A 19,265-nucleotide genomic window follows, 5' to 3' on the forward strand; every position below is an offset into this window, starting at 1 on the left:
TAAGTCCACCACTACCGCCTCTATTTACCAAGAATTTGGTTTTTAAGCTCATTTAGCTTCCTTTTATCCTTTTGGCGCCTCTGTTCTCCTGCAGCAAGATGATGTTGTAGGTCTTTGGTGCTGGTCTGTGGGTTGACTCTGACTGTTCTCACCATTTGTCGCTTCTGTTTATCCGAGATTTTTCTTGATCTGCCACTTCAAGCCTTAACTTGAACTGAGCCTGTGGTCTAACATTTCCTCAATATGTTCCTAACTGTGGAAACAGACAGCTGAAATCTCTGAGACAGCTTTCTGTATCCTTCCCCTAAACCCTGATGGTGAACAATCTTTGTCTTCAGGTCATTTGAGAGTTGTTTTGAGACCCCCATGTTGCTACTCTTCAGAGAAAATAAAAAGAGGAGGGAAACTTACAATTGACCCCCTTAAATACTCTTTCTCATAGCTGGATTCACCTGTGTATGTAGGCCAGGGGTCACAGAGCTTACTAAGCCAATTTGAGTTCCAATAATTAGTTCTAAAGGTTTTGGAATCAATAATATGACAACAGTGCCCACATTTATGCACCTGCCTAATTTTATTTAAACAATTATTGCACACTTTCTGTAAATCCAATAAACTTCAAATACTCCTCAAATATCACTGTGTATGTCTATCAGCGCTGCGTAATATGTTGACGCTTTATAAATACAATAAATAATAATACTATATGATAAACTTTTGCATCTATATATATCTATATTCTCTCGCCATGTTTTTTGTTTGTAAACACTACCTAAAACTGGCCATTAAAAGCCAGGATCGCGGTGGGGAGCGGCGGAAATGGCAAAGAGGGATCCAGTAGATCACAGTAACTCGATTGGTATGTTTTTTTTTTTTTTATTATTGTACAAATCGGACAGTACAGATTCTCTAAGTTTTTATTTTTTTTTTATTGTTTTTGCTGAATGACACATTCATTAAAGTATGCCAGAGCTAAAATCTATGAACTATTGACCCTTATTTCCCTGCTCTGAGAAGCCATTTTCTTCTAGGAAAGTGTTTTATAGTCGTAATTTCTTATCCGTGAGGGTCACACTGTAGTCTGACCCAATACTGACTCAGACAAGAACTGCCACTTACATACCTAATGTTTAACTTTTTCAAGCAGAAAAAGAAAAAAAAAAAGGAACACAGCATAGTTATTTGTGTGCTAGGCACTGTACATACACATGACTATCTCATCATGGCACATGTCACCTCATGTATCCTGTAAGAAAGGAGCAGTTTCTTGCTTTCTTAAAGCATTTGAGAACACTTAAAGGGATTCTGTAGGGGGGGGGGGGTCGAGGGAAAATGAGTTGAAGTTACCCGGGGCTTCTAATGGTCCCCCACAGACATCCTGTGCCCCCGCAGCCACTCCCCGATGCTCCGGCCCCGCCTCTGGTTCACTTCTGGAATTTTAGACTTTAAAGTCTGAAAACCACCGCGCCTGCGTTGCCGTGTCCTCACTTCCCCTGATGTCACCAGGAGCGCACGGCGCAGACACAGGCGCAGAAGGCACCGGCTGACGTCACCCAGTCAGACTGAGCCCGATTGAGACGCGTACTGGGGTTTGATTGCGGCTGAACGGAGCATTCCGGGCGGACTGCGGGAGGCACGCGGGAGGACGGGAGGGAAGCATCCATACTTATGGGGCTGGAGGAAGCAGCGAGTAAGTAAAAACCAGCCACTTTCTTCATCTCAGAGTCTCTTTAAACACATGTGAGATAAGTAACTCTGCTGTGAGAAAAACATAACACTATGGTTCTGAAAAAAACTCACATAATTAACTGCAAATACTAAGTTAACTTAGAAACGAAGATCTGATTGGTTAGTGGGTTTCACAAGTGACATAAGAGACATATTATTCCCCTACAATCATCTAGGCAGTGAATCCTGGTGTTAAAATAAGAAGTGTATACACAAAGTAAACAGCCATCATCCTGAAGATATTGGTTTACTTTGCTGAAGGATACAGCAGGTTTCCTTCAAGGGGTCATTCACTGTAGAAACTCTGAAGGGGAAAAAATAAGTGCTGATACAGAGTTGCTTGGTGCTGACTGCTGTTTTGGAGCTTGCTAATGCTTTTAGTGGCACTTCCCACAGAATTCAATAGCGTTTAAATGCACGAAAAATGCCTCCTGCAGGAATTTTAGAAAAGCCAGTGTCCAGCTTGCAGTGTTAACTGGCACCATTGAGAACAGTTTACATTGTTCTAGCGGGAGACAGAAACCACCTGGAATCACTAGTATGTCACACTGAAATTAAGCGCCTAATGCCTGGTACACACAATGAGATTTTCTGGCAGATTTACTGCCAGATCAACTATTTCCAACATGTCTGATCTGATTTTCAGTCGATTTTCTAACCGATTTTCCACAGAAGTGAATGGAAAAATCGATCGGAAATCAGATCTCACATGTTGGAAATAGTCGATCTGGCAGTAAATCTGCCAGAAAATGTTACTGTGTGTACCAGGCATTACACTGCTAGTCTTATCTATTGCTAAAGCACATCATCAAATGTAAGACCCTATTTACAATAAGTGTGACAAACTATCTTTGACATGGAGCAGCATTGTTAGGTGATGCCAGAAGTAACTGATCCCGCACACCCAAGCACCTGAAGTGATTGTTAAAGCACACAGTTATTTTTCATTTAGAAATTCCTACTAGCAGGCCTTTCTTTTTATAGTAATAATTCAAGCAATCTTTTATAGAGGGTTCAAAATACTTCAAAAACGATCCTGTATTGGAGCACACTGTACCAAAAGAAAGCTGTACTAATAAGGGAACGAAGAAAACAGCACTCCCTCTAAGTCCTAGCAGCAAAGGAACTTGTAGTAGGAAGAGGGATCGTAGCATACCAAGTGTAAAAGCAGCTCAGATCACTTTGGATCAACCCATGAAGTGTCCAAAATCGATTGAAAGTGAATCAATCAGCTAGGTTAGAGTAATAGATGTCCGAAAGATTCAATAAAGGAGCTTACAGGAGTTAAAGGACAGCTGTAGTGAGAAGAAGATGGAGGCGGCCATATTTATTTCCTTTTAAACAATAGCAGTTGCCTGGCAGCCCTGCTGATCTATTTGGCTGCAGCGATGTCTGAATAATACCAGAAACAAGCATGCAGCTAATCTTGTCATATATCTGACAATTGTCAGAACCACTCGATCTGCTGCATGCTTCTTCAAGGTCTATGGCTAACAGTATTAGATGCAGAGGATTAGCCGGATAGCCAGGCAACTGGTATTGTTTAAAATGAAATAAATATGGCAGCCTCCATATCCCTCTTGCTGCAGTTGTCCTTTAAGCTACATATTCACCTTGCGACCCAGGAAGGTGGAGCCCAGCGACATCTTGTGAAGACAAGCGCTCCATGATCCATCTTCCGGCCGGCGGGTATGTGCGACGACACACGACAACATGAGAGGTGCAAGCTAGTCTTGAGCAGAGTAATCGCGGACAGTGATGAGCTACGGATGAAATCGGAATGTCATCCTCCTAATTAGTGCACCTGAGCGCGTGTGTGTGCGTGTGTGTGTGTTAAACTTATCAAGCAGCAGTCTTCTTTAATCCGTCCCACGCTGCGTTCCAGGCTGTGTCACGCAACTACAAACACTTCCTCCTTCCGGGTTGATGAAGGAAGCGTAGTAGTCACGTGACGTGGCTTGGAACGCAACGTGGGACACGCCATGAGATGGATTAAAGAAGAAGGCTGCTGGGTAAGTTTAACCCCTGAAGATTCAATTGTGCCAGTCATTATTGCCGCGCAACCCTAAATGTTGTTCGCGTGATCACACGCCTGTACCCGCATTGCAGGATCGTGGAAACAACCACTCGTCGCTCAAAAAAAAATAAAAACTGGGTACGGGCCTTTGCACAGTTTAGACGTTCCTCAGCACAAATGGTTTTCCTGCTTGTCTTGGACAAAAAAAAAAATCTAAAATCTTTTACTAGTGCCCCCCCAACATCATTGATCATTTTTTTCAGTGACCTAGTGGGACAGATTATAGTCATATGACTGCTATATTTTCTACATAAAAAAAATTAGGGAATATGTATTCCTAAGGTGAACACCTTCCCTATTAGAACTTTAAATTATTCGGAGTTGGAATACCAACATATAAAAGGGATTCTTCAAAAAACATTGGTTTATTCCATGCAAAAAAAAAAAAAAAAAACAGTGCAGCACAATCCCATAAACCTTTCAAAAACAGCTTTAAATTAAATTATGAGGTATGCAAAGAAAAGATAAAAATTCATAGAGGAAAATAGACCAATGTACCAAGAGTCTACCCAGTGTATGGAATGTAGGAGACCAAGAAGCAAAGTGCTTAGAACAGTCATATCCTAAAAGTAACTAAAACCAGAAAAAAAAAATCTCACATGGTCCTGTACATCAGTAGAATCAAGCCTGCGGACACATGCATAACTCAAGGTTATATCAGCAATAGGCCTAATTAATTATAGTGCATTATAAACAATATTAACTGTGTTCCATAGATTGAAACAAAGAAATAAGATGTTCATCACAAACATTAATCTTGAACAGCATTCTTTAAGGCCATAGAAGAAACTCCGTGCATTCATAAATATTTATAATGAAAAGCAAACACCAGCTAAAATACAGTCACACTGCTTTAAAGGGAACCTGAACTGAGTAAAATTATTTAAAATAAACACATGATGTAGCTGCAAATGAATATTACATACTTACCTCACAGTCAGTTCCTCTCAGAAGCTCACCATTTGCTTCTTACAGTGATCCCTTCCAGTTCTGACAATATTTTGTCAGAACAAATATATCAGTTGCTGTCAGTTATATATCAACTGCTGTCAGTTACAACTGAATGTGCAAGGTAATGTCCATGTTTCCCTATGGCTCAAGTGGTAGATATTACAGTTTAACAGTGTGCTGACCAGGAAGCTGTTAAAGAGTAACTGTCAGGCTGCAGAAGCTAATTTAAACCTCTATTCTCCTGTGTTAAACAGTTTAGACAGAAGCCAAAAAGGCATTACTAAAGATAAAAATCTCTCTTACATTTGATGTGTGCTTATCAGCAAAGCTAAGCTCCTAAGGAGGACGCAAGCCGCATTCCATACTGCAAAGCATTCTGGGGCCCTCCCCTCGGCTGCTAAGGAGAAGACGGGATCAAGTTTCAGCAGCTTCTAACTCAGTCCAGCCACAGCACAGATAAATCTCCAGGCAGAGTACACTGCAGGAGTCCGCTATTGTTCCTAGCCACATGGCTCATTAATATTCACTGCACACTGTGTTATTCTGTACGAGCTCCTCTGTGATCAGGAAGCAGGCAGGACATGACGACACATTTGGCTTCACAAACATGGAACCTGCCATGGGCTGTCAGGAGCATCATTCTCTGCATATACTATATAAAAATTCTGTGAAATCCAAACGTGGACAGTGAAATGCATATGTAATGTAAGTACAGCCAATCTTTAGCTACTGATATATGTGTTTATTTTCTCTGAGACCTTATACCTAACAGCTCCTCTTTAAGGGGTAATGGCCATTTTCAAAATGGAGGACAGAAAAATCCATTGATCACAGTGGACAAACAGGGTGCAGGAGAGGAGAAAGAGATTGAGGAGTAGACTACACAGGAGGCAAGTATGACCTGTGTATGTTTATTTTGACTTTTTATTTTCAGTTCAGGTTCTCTTTAAGAACTGTAATGGTATAACCAGATCGGGCTCTCTGCATCGGCGGGGCAGAAATTACGTCACTCTTCTCGGCCCTCGTCGCAACTGTCACTATGGAGACTAGGACGCTTGCCATCACACGCTGGAACTGCGTGGTGAGCGGCGCCTGTTTCTCTGCATATGGATAGATAGTATATGAGGGAAAAAAACGCTGTATATGCGGGTATGAACAAGGTGGACTAAAACATTACAATTAATATAAAATGTATTAACCACTTGCCGACCAGTGGCTTTCTGGCTGATCTGTGCTGCGTAGGCTCTCCAGCCCGCAGCACAGATCAGCAAGCAGCCAGGGCGATCAGACTTACCCCCTTTTTTCCCCACTAGGGGGATGTCCTGCTGGGGGGGTCTGATCGCCGCCGGCTCTCTGCGCTTTGCGGGGCTGGGGGCTCTTCAAAGCCCCCCTCCGCAGCGTTTTCAGGGCTCCGTCCCTCTCCCTCCCCCTCTGAGCTGCGCAGGACGGATATCCGTCCTGCGCATTGTAGGATAGGCTTCAGCCTATCAAATGATGGCGATCCCCGGCCAATCAAAGGCCGGGGATCGCCGATCTGCCCTAGCGCCGTATGATGTAAACAGCGGGGATTTCTTTACATTTTGCCGGCGAGCCGCGATCGGCGGCTCTCCGGCTGTTCACGGAGACAGCCTCCGTGAACGGACATGGAAAGTCCGCTCGATCGAGCGGCCGTTTCCATGGAAACTTGCAGACGACCAGTTTACGCCAATCGGCGTTAGCTGGTCGTCAAGAGGTTAAAATAAACGCGTTTCGCGGAAGTGCACCCTCCGCTTTAAGTCATTAATCTACAGTTTAAAAGGCACAGTTCATTATATAACAAGGTGTCAAAGATACAACCAATCGGCTTTGTGTGGGAGGGAATTTAGGAGCCATATTGATCCTAAAAGCCTTCTAGTTAATGCATTGCCCTGAGTAGAAGGGCAAAGGGTCCCAGATCCATACAATATACGAGAAAAAAATGGTATTAAAATCCAAAAAGGCTCACGTCTACATAGGGTGCGATACTTCTCGTGCTTGTTGGAATGATATACCTGTTCTATAATGGTGGCCCTCAGAACATCAAACCAAATTAAAATGGATGGATACCCCGTGTTTTGGCTCCCCTTTGGTTATATTAAACCTGTGTTTATTTAATCTAGCTTGAAATTTTTGGGTGGTGCGGCCCACATATGCCAAACTACACGGGCAACTCAATAAGTAAATCACATACGAACTTTGACAAGTTACATGGCTTCTTATAGGATATTCCATAAGGGTATTTGTTTGAAAAGTTAAAGCACACATGGCCTTTATTCTTTATAAAGACACTTCCTGAAAAGGATTTATACAATGATGCTGGCTAGCCTCCCTGCTCGCCGCACACTTTTTTGGCAGTTGGACACAGCAACTGCCATTCACTGCGTGCTTTTGAAAATTAACAAAACCATGAGAATCCCCCCCCCCCCCCCCCCCCCCCCCCCCGAGGAGATGGTATAGACCAAAACCTGTCGGTTCCGTCAGATTTCTATTACCTACAGCAACTATAAATGACAGCAACATAGGAGAAAAGTAACTTATGGCTCATTTTACTCTGGAAGAAACATACTTCTTCTTTGTATGTGTTTACATGTATTCTACATTTTACAATTTTCGTGATATTGGTCCTTTACCTCATAAATAAAGCAGCCAGCCACCAGAGAGTTTAGCACCACCACATCTTCATAACTGTAAGTTGGGCGGCTTCATCATAGAGTAGTCTGCATTGCTGCAACCCACTCCCCTGGCCCCTAGTAACAGATGGTAACTAGGTCAGTGAAATTTCACCAAGAACGATGAAGGGATCACCAATGTAGTCCATATGTCATGGCATAATTATTAGAAACAGCAAAATGTCGTCTCTCACAAGTGGAGTTATAGGTGATATGCTCACGATTTGTCACTGCATATTTGGTTAAGTAGGGCAAGTGTGTGATCATAAAAGAAGGGAGCAGCAAAAATCTACATATAGTGTATGAGGCAGCACAGTGACGTAGTGGTTAGCGCTCTTGCCTTGCAGTGCTGGGTGCCCGGTTCGAATCTCAGTGAGGTCAACATCTGCAAGGAGTTTGTATGTCCTCCCCGTGTCTGTGTGGGTTTTCTCCGGGCACTCCGGTTTCCTCCCACATCCCAAAAACATACAGATAAGTTAATTGGCTTCCCCAGATTTGGCCCTAGACTACGATACATATATAGCCATATGACTATGGTAGGGATGAGATTGTGAGCCCCTCTGAGGGACAGTTAGTGACTCTGTACAGCGCTGCGTAATATGTCGGCGCTATATAAATAATAATAATAATAAATTAAAATAAATTTTAAAAATGAGGCGGTCACATGACAAAGTCACACAATCGCCCTGTAGCTGCAGACAAAATTTTAAAGATACTATACCCCTAATGACCATCCCAATATCAGAAAAAGTCAATTACCGGTATATAATGAATAGCATAATACATACGGACGTGATCCACTGATATAAACTCTGATACAACACAGCTTTGTTCAAAGACGTAAAGGTCTATGTTTCACTTCATCACTACCCAAGTAATTATAAATGATCTTAAAGCACACCTGCACAGAAAGGGGTATGGAGGCTGACATATTTATTTCCTTTTTAACAATGCAAATTGCCTGGCTGTCCTGCTGATCCTCTGCCTCTAATACTTTTAGCCAAAGACTGTAAACAAGCATGCAGATCAGAGCTCTGACTGGATTAGCTACATGCCTGTTTCACGTGTGTGATTCAGCCCAGGAGATCAGCAGGACTGTCAGGCAACTGGTATTGTTTATAAGTAAATAAATATGGCAGACTCCATAACCCTCTCAATTTAGGTGTACATTAAAGGGATACTTAAGCCAGGGTAAAAAAAAAAAAACAGTTTTCCTTACCTTAGGCTTCTACCAGCCCCCTGCAGCTGTCCTGTGCCCTCGCATTCACTCACAGATCCTCCGGTCCCCCACCGCCAGTTAGTTTCGTTTTTCACTGACAGGCCTACTGCGCCTGCGAAGGCCTGGCCACTCATAGCCTTCTTCACCTTCCCATCCACAATAGCGTCCTGGCTGTACGTGGATGGGCGGTGAAAACGAAACTAGCTGGCGGCGGAGGACTGGAGGATCCATGAGTGACTGTGAGGGCACGGGACGGCTGCAGGGGGCTGGTATAAGCCCCAGGCAAGTAAAACTGTGTTTTTTTTCTTTTACGCCGGCTTAAGTATAAACCACTTCGCCATATCTGGACGCATATATCCGTCCAGATAGGCAGTGGTGCTGCAGCCGTGTGGTGTGCGCGATCGGGCGCGCGCCCGCGCGCGCCCCCGCTGCCTCCCGCTACCCCCCCGATCAGTGAATGGGAATATAATTCCCATTCACCGATCCAAGTCCCCGGCAGAAATACCGACGCTTTCTCATCAGAGAGCGTGGTATTTCTGCCCCCAGGAAACAACTTCTCTTCATTTTAGTTCCTAGATGCGACATCGTTCGCATCTAGGAACTTTTTGAATGTGGCCATCTTGTGGCCAAATAGTAAACTGCACCCACATACCTGTATTGAATAAAAAATACATTATTTTACATCTAAAATTGGCTATTTACCTCCCAAACTAAAATTACCCAAATACATTTTTGTATTAAAAAAAATAATAAAAAAAATTACAATTAAAAAAAAAAAAACTACATAAATAGTTACCTAAGGGTCTGAACTTTTTAAATATACATGTCAAGAGAGTATCTTATTACATTTTTTAAAATTATAAGCTTGTAAATAGTGATCGACGCAAATTGAAAAAATGCACCTTTATTTCTAAATAAAATATCGGCGCCATAAATTGTGATAGGGACGTAATTTAAATGGTGTAATAAGCGGGACAAATAGGCACATAAAATACATGGGTTTTAATTACTGTAGCATGTATTAATTTTAAACTATAATGGCTAAAAACTGAGAAATAATGTTTTTTTTCCATTTCTATCTTAATCTTCCTGTTAAAATGTATTTACAGTAAAGTGGCTCTTAGCAAAATGTACTACCTAAAGAAAGCCTAATTAGTGGCGGAAAAAACGAGATATAGATCAATTAATTTTGATAAGTAGCGATAAAGTTATTAGCGAATGAATGGGAGGTGAACATTGCTTGGATGCATAAGATTTTCGAAGCTGTAGGCTGAAGTGGTTAAAGGAGCCACAAATATCACACAAAAATTTTAAGTGCACAAATACACTTGGGGATCCAGGAAGAGATGCAAGGTAGATTTCCAGAAAATCAGAATTTATCAGAGAGGGATCTTTCGGATTGTTGATCTGGTGGCAGATTGAGAGGTGTATGGGCATTTATAGTGACAAGATTGACTCTGCAAGTACTGCAGAAGATGTTGGCGCCATATGAACACTAAATTATAAGACCTGGCTGTCATGGTACATATTGGTACCAATAACAAAGTTAGTGGGAGATGGAAGAGAAATTATTTTCAGGTATTATGAGATAAACTTAAAGGACCTCCAAGGTGGTGTTTTCTTAAATGCTACCAGTACCATGCGCTACACCTGAGAGACACATGGAGCTGAGGGAGTGAAATAAGTGGCTGAGAAATTGGTGCAGAAAGGTGGGGTTTGGATTCCTGGAGAACTGGGCAGACTTTGCAGTCGGCTACAGTTTCTACAGTAGGGATGGGCTGCACCTAAATGGGGAGGGTGCAGCTGCATTGGGGGAGAAGATGGTTAAATAGTTGGAGGAAATTTTAAACTGGGGTCTGGGTGGAGGGAGGGAGGGTGGGTCAAGTTAGGATAAAATCACAGTGGGAGCCTAGCATTATAGGGATGAAGAGGGGAGTGGGGACAGTTTAAAGAGTAAGGATGTAGTTAAACCTTTATGTAGCACATTAAAAACGTAACCAAAATAGGAAAATGTGGTGGTAAAAATATAAAAAGCATGGTAACCAATGTTAGGAGACTTGCATATATGGTAATTAAAAATGGAAATGTGAATGTAATGTGATATGATGTTTTGGTTATGGCGCCAGTAAAGAAGCACTCATATGTTTTTATTGTCGGTACTAGTTATTGACCTGAGGAAGTGGGCTAAGACCTGTGAAATGCGTTGTCTAATGTGCATGAATAAACATCTTTTTCCATTACTTATGGTTTGTTTTTCTGAGAAGAGAAGGTAAGACGTTACACTTCTTATTTACATAACTACCAGTTATAAGCTTGAAAAAGCTGGAAGCAAAATTGAGGTCATAGTTGTGGGTGACTTCAGCTATCCAGACATTGCCACAATTTACTACGCTTATCTCCTGTCTTTAATAACAATTCTGAGCAGTTTTTACTGTTTTCACCATGGTGATGAATCATGTAGCATTCACTAAGCAATTTACCTAAGGCAAACCTTAAAATAAGGATTACATTGATGTGAAAAACTATTTGCCCCCTTCCTGATTTCTTATTCTTTTGCATGTTTGTCACACTTAAATGTTTCTGCTCATCAAAAACCATTAACTATTAGTCAAAGATAACATAATTGAACACAAAATGCAGTTTTAAATGATGGTTTTTATTATTTAGTGATAAAAAAAAACTCCAAATCTACATGGCCCTGTGTGAAAATGAAATTGCCCCCTGAACCTAATAACTGGTTCAGCCACCCTTAGCAGCAATAACTGCAATCAAGCGTTTGCTATAACTTGCAACAAGTCTTTTACGGCGCTCTGGAGGAATTTTGGCCCACTCATCTTTGCAGAATTGTAATTCAGCTTTATTTGAGGGTTTTCTAGCATGAACCGTCTTTTTAAGGTCATGCCACAACATCTCAATAGGATTCAGGTCAGGTCTTTGACTAGGCCACTCCAAAGTCTTCATTTTGTTTTTCTTCAGCCATTCAGAAGTGGATTTGCTGGTGTGTTTTGGGTCATTGTCCTGCTGCAGCACCCAAGATCGCTTCAGCTTGAGTTGACGAACAGATGGCCGGACATTCTCCTTCAGGATTTTTTGGTAGACAGTAGAATTCATGGTTCTATCACAGCAAGCCTTCCAGGTCCTGAAGCAGCAAAACAACCCCAGACCATCACACTACCACCACCATACCTACTGTTGGTATGATGTTCTTTTGCTGAAATGCTGGGTTACTTCTACGCCAGATGTAACGGGACACACACCTTCCAAAAAGTTCAACTTTTGTCTTGTCGGTCCACAAGATATTTTCCCAAAATAGGGAACCTGTACTGAGTAAAATTATTTAAAATAAACACATGAGGTAACTTCAAATAAACATTACATAGTTACCTTGCCATCAGTTCCTCTCAGAAGCTCACCATTTTCTCCTGACAATGATCCATTCCAGTTCTGACAACATTTTGACAGAACTGAAATATCAGTTGCTGTCAGTTATAGCTGAGAGGAGAACTGATGTGTCCATGTTTCCCTATGGCTCAAGTGGCTATGTTACAGTTTAACTGTGTGCTGACCAGAAAGCTGTTATGGAGTAATGGCCATTTTCAAAATGGAGGACAGAGAATTGAATTGATCACAGTGGACAAACAGGACGCAGGAGATGAGAAAGAGATTGATAAGTAGAGTACACAGGAGGTAAGTATGACTTGTGCATGTTTATTTTGACTTTTAATTTTCAGTTCAGGTTTTCTTTAAGTGTGACAAACATGCAAAAGAATAAGAAATCAGGAAGGGGGCAAATAGTTTTTCACATCACTATATTTCCTTAATTTAAGGAGTGGAAAGTTAACGACGGAATCCTTAAATTAACCACTGAATCCTACAAGTCAGGACATTAATTCACAGTGAGAAATTCAAATGATAAAAACTGTTAAGTGTGAGAAATTATCACCTGGCCTGAGCTGTCATTAGGTGGAGTGTTACTAGAGACTGCAATGTAAAGTGCAGGATTCTGAGCTGTCTGCATATTTTTTAGTATTTTATACATAAAGGGACAGTGTGTAAAAATAAATACACAGCAGGCACACAGGGAGGGAGGAAGAGAGAGACATCAAGCATATGTATATATACACACACACAGCCATGCACAGACACACACACACACACACACAACTACACAAAGACAGTCACAGCTTCTCTGTACTTCCCCAGCTGCCATGCACAGCATCTGCAGGTTAGCTGTAATCATGCTGGCAGTGGAAACAGGAGGGGCAAGGTGACATCCTGCCTGTGTGTGCTCCTTCCCTCCCTATCTACTGCATTTAAGAATAACTACATAGGTGATAACTTAAGGACTGGAGTGATGACACTCTCACTGTGAAAACATTTCACTAAATGTTAAAAAGGCAAGTTTGCACTTGCCTTATTATCACCAGCATCATCATAGTGAACTGTGGCCATTGATTACGATATTAAGGCTACTCATTCTGGTAAAAGTGGCAGATTTCTAGCAACACTACAGGAAAGTTACTTGACTCAAATGCTAACTGCACCAACTATAGGAAATGCACTACTGGGTTTGGTCATTTCAAATAGACCAGATAAAGTATCAAATGTGCAGGTTCAGGAACATTTGGGGAACAGTGATCACAACATTATAACGATCTGGTGATTGATAGGTCGTAGAGCAGCGAAACAACTAAAACTATGAATTTTAGAAAAGCAAACAGCAATCAACTTAGGCATGCAACAAGTTCGATTGACTGAGATACTATACTACAAGAGAAGGACACTGAAGGGAAATGGCAATCTTTTAAAATTATTCTCAATTAATATTGTAGTAAATATATCCAATGTGTAAACAAAACTTCTCTGAATAAAAAAAGACCTCTATGGATGAATAGAAAGGTTAAAATTAAGGCATTAAAACAGAAGGAGACCGAGGCTGAATTTAGCTATAGACTGGCAGAGACTGAAGCTGAAAATCAAATGGCTAATGATATTAGTGACATTAAATCAGATCCCAAGAAGTTTTACAAGTACAGGTAGTCCCCGGTTAACAAACGAGATAGGGACTGTAGGTTTACTCTTAACCTGAATCTGTTCTGAAATCGGAACATTGTACCATCTCTGTCCCCTGTACCTCCTCTGTGCCCCCCTGTGCCTCCTGGGTCCCCCTCTATGTCACCTCTGCCCTCTGTACCTGCTTATATAAGTTTAAAAGCCATTTTTTCTTTGAGTTTTTAAAAATCGATTTTCTCAAAAACTACAAGTCCAATTAGAAAAAAAAATAATGTTTGACTTGTTCCCATGGAAACACAGAATGCATGCCGTTTGTAGGTCAGGCATTCGTAAGTCAGGGACTACCTGTATATCAACTCTCAAAAAAGGTGGACAGTATTGGACCCTTAGAGCTCGTTCACACTAGTGTCGTTTTTTTAAGCGCAGGCGATTTTTAAAATCGACGACAAAACGTTTGTGCAATGAATCTCTATGAGAAGGTTCATATCAGCACAGTTCGTGCTCTGTGCATTCAGCAAAGCGGTGCCTGTACTATTTTAAAGGCGATTTGCCTCAATGGAAGGTATAGGAAAAACTCAAACGCTCACAGAATTGCTTTGTGCAGCGCTTGCGTTTGCGTTTTTAAGAATAAATACATTGTATTTATTATTTTCCGGGTCATAGAGTTCACTTTCTGACTTGCATCACGGAGTGAATTACAAAACCACTCTGGAAAAGTGCTTGGAAAAGTGCTTAGAAAAGCGCTTTTACCAGAGACGCAGCGCACAGTGGAGCGTCGGGAGGTTGGAAAAAAAAGCACATAAAAATGCAAACCGCTTGCGTTTGCGATTTTAGGTGTGAATGAGGCCTCAAAGGATGAGGGAGGAAATGGTGGACAAGCAAAAGTAGGGCAGAGCTATTGAATGCATGCTTTGCTTCGGGCTACACATGGGAAAACATCGTTGTTGCAATTTACAGATGCAGAAGGGTCCCAATCTTCCAGTTTTAATATTAACCACATAATGACCGCCTAATGCCAATAGGCGGCGGCTGGTCGTTTGTGGTTTTACTTGGAAACGGAGGGTGTTTCCGTGAACAGCCTGCGAGCCTCCGATCGCGGCTCGCAGGCTAGATGTAAACACGCGGGGAAGAAATCCCGTGTTTACATCACACGGCGCTGCTTAGCAGCAGCGCCGTACAGGAGATCGGCCATCCCCGGCCTCTGATTGGCCGGGGATTGTCGGCATCTGATAGGCTGAAGCCTATCAGAGGCGGCGCAGGACGGATAGCCGTCCTGTGTCGCTCGTAGGAAGGAGGGAGGGAAGGACAGGGAGGCTGGGAATCGCTGTGGAGGGAGCTTAGAGGAGCCCCCCCCCTCCCCCCGCCGCTCGGCCAAACAGTGCGGCGGCGATCAGACAGACCCCCCCTGCAGGACATCCCCCTAGTGGGAAAAAAGGGGGGGGGAAGAAGTCTGATCGCCCTGAGTGCCTGCTGATCTATGCTGTGGGCTGGAGAGTCCACGCAGCACAGATCAGCGTAAAACAACCCGGTCGTTAAGTGGTTAAATACTTAACGCAAGGAGTGAACGCAAGGCTAAATAAAACTGATAATGCACTTGGCCTGGATGGCATACATCCTGGGGTGCAAACGGAATAAAGTTCAGTTATCAATAAACCCCTTTATCTTATCTTTTGTGACTCTCTTTTGAAGTGGGATAGTTCCAACAGATTGGCGTACAGCCCATGTTTCCCCTTATTTAAGAAGAGCAAAAAAAAAAACAAGTCTGGGAATAGTCTTGTAAGCTTAAAGCGGACCTGAACTCAGAATGTCATCCCCGCTCTAAAAAATACGCAACAGCATAATAACCTTTGAAAGGAACTCAGAGCTGAACAATTAAAACATTTTTATACATACCAGGGGCTTCCTCCCGCCCCATCCGCTCCGATAGTCCTCACGCTGCTGTCCTCCGCTGCCCACAGCTTCAGGAACCGAGGCCCTTCACTGGCGTCAGTCGCGGCCCTTTACGTATCTCTCCAGCGGCTGATGGAGATAGACTTCTCTTACGTTAGACTGGCTCCGACTGACGGAGGTGGGGGGACCCGGTTCCCGAATCTGCGGGCAGCGGAGGACGGCGGCGTAGGAGCGATTCTGCTGTGAATCGCCGCTGAAAGTCGACAAATGTTTTTCTGCATACTTGCAGCAAAGCATTCGGATGAGACTCTGGGCAGGTGATTGAGACATGCGCCTGAACCAGCCCTAAAGGTCCATACACGGTAACCTGACTACATCAGGCGCACAACAATTGCACGAAAATCCGGTGTGTTACATTTTTTGCAATGCCCGAGCACAGCACTATAGCATTGTTCTTGCTCCTCCCACCACCAGAAACTTCTCCATTCCACACGCTCATCGTTTCTACACTCCCCCTTGCATAGCAAAAGATGCATCCTGTGCAGAGGCTGATGACACTTCTGTACAGTGTTGTTAATGCACTGTTGCCTCTAGCTGATGCGTGGCTGGGGGGGGGGGGGTTTAGGGGGGTGAAGGCCGGGTGGACGCGGTGGGCTCAGTTGATTCCCTGATGATTTCATGCTGAAATCAGATGGGAATCGGTCTGTACTGTATGGGCAGAATCGACCAAGAGACAAATTTATCTATAATCAGATTTGATTAGAGGTAAATTTGTCTCTTGGTCGAATCTGCCCATAATCTTCTAATGTATGGCCACCTTAAAGAGAATCTGTATTGTTAAAATCGCACAAAAGTAAACATACCAGTGCGTTAGGGGACATCTATTACCCTCTGTCACAATTTCGCCGCTCCCCGCCGCATTAAAAGTAGTCAAAAACAGTTTTTAAAAGTTTGTTTATGAACAAGCAAAATGGCCAACAAAACAGGAAGTAGGTTGATGTACAGTATGTCCACACATAGAAAATACATCCATACACAAGCAGGCTGTATACAGCCTTCCTTTTGAATCTCAAAAAATCACTTGTGTGTTTACCTTCTGTCCCCCTGCAGCTCTCATCCAGGCTGTGAGGCTGATCGTTTCTTCCTGCAGACAGCTCTGCCCTGTATGTAATTCCTCAGTATGTGTCAGCCAGCTCCTTTCACAGCCTAACAGAGGAGGATTTTTATCCAGCTCTCTTTCACTGATAAGAGAGCAGAGACGCTGCTTGCTTATGTAAATAACACACACACTGGAGTGTACACAGAGGGGCCTGGAGAGGGGTGTGCATAACAGATCAGCACAGAAGAGTTGGATGCCTTCCAGACACAGGGCGACAAGTCAGACAGGGGAAAGATACATTGATTTATTACAGAGACGGTGAAAGTAGAAAGTGCTGCAGTAAGCCAGAGCACATTAGAATAGGTTTAGGAACTTGTAGGATGGTAGAAAAAAACATGACTTTTTTTTACAGAGTCTCTTTAAGTGTCATTTTCTGTACAATATACAGTATGGTATCCAAAAGTTTGAATTTTCTGTAATGGTGTAATATATGCCTATTGCCAGTAAGTGGTGCACATACACCATTAAAACTCTTTCCAGGCCAGTTTTCAGTGTGGACGAAGCTATCTCGTCTATACCGTTTGTAAAAAGTTTTTTTAACAATGAGTCAGCCTCGTCCTTATCACCAGGGAGGTTAAAAAGACAATTTTGATGACCATTTTTTAACATTTTAGATGTTCGTGTAAGGTTTACATTATTGCATGGAAATATAAAACTCAGAAGATGCTCATGTACAGAGACTTACAGGCACTAATGGTGAACACATAAGCACATTCTCCACCTGAGGGTTCAAACTCTGCATTTTTCTTAGTCGGTAACCTAGAGACTGTAAATCACCATCATATGACTCAGACACACTGCAGTGCAAGGTTTCTCCTGACTCTTGAATGTACTGAGCTGTCTGACCCACACAATGCCCTCTTCCAGACCCAGGCTTTCGAAAGTGCTTATTTGTCATACCTGAACACAAACATGCATGTACATAAGCAATTGTGAGGTACATCTAAATAAAGAATTTGCTTGCAACTACAGTACACAGAGTAAAAAGCAACACAAGACTGCATAGAAATAAATGTGAACATGACATGAGATCATTTTCCTCCCTTTTAAGATGATCATATTATAGATTTCTAGAAAGCAATTCTAGTATGCTAGTCTTCCATCCAATTTGATGTCATCTGTTGAGCATCAACAATTAGACCGCTCAGCACATTACAACTTCTAGGCACCAAGATATTATGAAATGGAAGGTTCATAATCTAACTGGATAATCCTGAATACATGGAGGATGGTTTAATCTCTGTCTAGACTGAGATTATGATGGATAAAGCATTGCCACCACAGAGTTAATTTAAACATATATAAAAGATGTATACGAATAAAAAAAAATCTGAGAGAAAAAGGATAACATGGAGATAGACAGAGGGAGGGAATGGTAGCAAAAAGAGTAGAGATGGACAGGAGGGCTGGAGGGAGGGGTGACAGAGAAACAAGCAAGAGGGAGAGATGGGAGAAACACAGAATCCAGACAAAGGGATGGAGGGTGAAGGGAAGTAAAGGGAGGGGGAGACATTGGTACTTGGGGGGGGGGGGGGAGGAGACATTGGTACTGGGAGGGGGGGGGAGGAGACATTGGTACTGGGAGGGGGGGGGGGTACATGGAGGAAGATATAAATGGGTGGGAGAAAGATCGTAAATGATCCTGTAAACAGGTCCACAGTTACTAAAAACTGTCTGCTATTAGAAAACAAGTGTCTCGACTTTTTGATAGACAGTTTTACAGTATGAATAATGTAGTACACAGTTCAACTAATATCAGTTTCTAATATTTTGTATACATACTTTTATTAATAAATGTATCAATAAAATCTTATTTAATAATTATTGCTTAAAGAGACTCTGAAGCAAGATGTAATTAAAGTTTTTACATTGTATTAATGTTAAGCTCTACAGGGAATGCTAAACCGTCACATCCCCGCGGTAAAATGAGTGGTTTACACCCCCCAAATCCCCTCTGCAAAATCCATGACTTTCTTGGTCGTGGATTTTGCTGCACATGGAGGCAGAGCTATGAGCTGCAGCTCTGCCTCCATGCACGTCAATCTGCCGGCAGATCTCCGCCTCTCCCCGCCCCTCTCAGTGAAGGCAGATTGAGAGGGGCGGGGAGAGGCGGTGATCAGCGGAGAATGACGCGCGAAGAGGCAGAGCTACAGCCATAAGCTCTGCCTCAAGCAGGAAGCGCTCCCCGCTGTTAACCCAGGGGATTTGGGGGGTATAAACCCCTCGTTTTTGCCGCGGGGATGCATCGTTGCCTGCAATGACTGGATGCCATTTTGGTCTATGAAGAGATGCCTTTTGTATCTTTAGCTCAACAAGATTCAAAGCTATATTTAATAAAGAACAACCCATGCCTGGCATTATTCTAGTGAATTACATCAGCAATGTCATATGGGAGCTACATTGAATTGTGAATATTTCATACTATTCATACTATTTTTGGGGGAAAGGGACCACTATGGCCAGTCCTGTGATGCCGTGTTGCCCACTCTTAGATATATCCAAATTAGCACTTATATCCATTCAACATGCATTAACAGTTTT

General features: G+C 42.5%; 1 protein-coding gene across 1 annotated transcript in view; it reads right to left on the minus strand.

Annotated features, from left to right (window-relative positions):
* RFX7 (regulatory factor X7) overlaps positions 1-19,265 on the minus strand; it is a 136,374-nt gene that overhangs the window by 54,264 nt on the left and 62,845 nt on the right. The gene's annotated exons all lie outside the window — the stretch shown is intronic.

This window comes from Hyperolius riggenbachi, chromosome 3 (genome assembly GCF_040937935.1).
Source record: "Hyperolius riggenbachi isolate aHypRig1 chromosome 3, aHypRig1.pri, whole genome shotgun sequence".
In the NCBI taxonomy this organism is placed as follows: Eukaryota; Metazoa; Chordata; class Amphibia; order Anura; family Hyperoliidae; genus Hyperolius; species Hyperolius riggenbachi.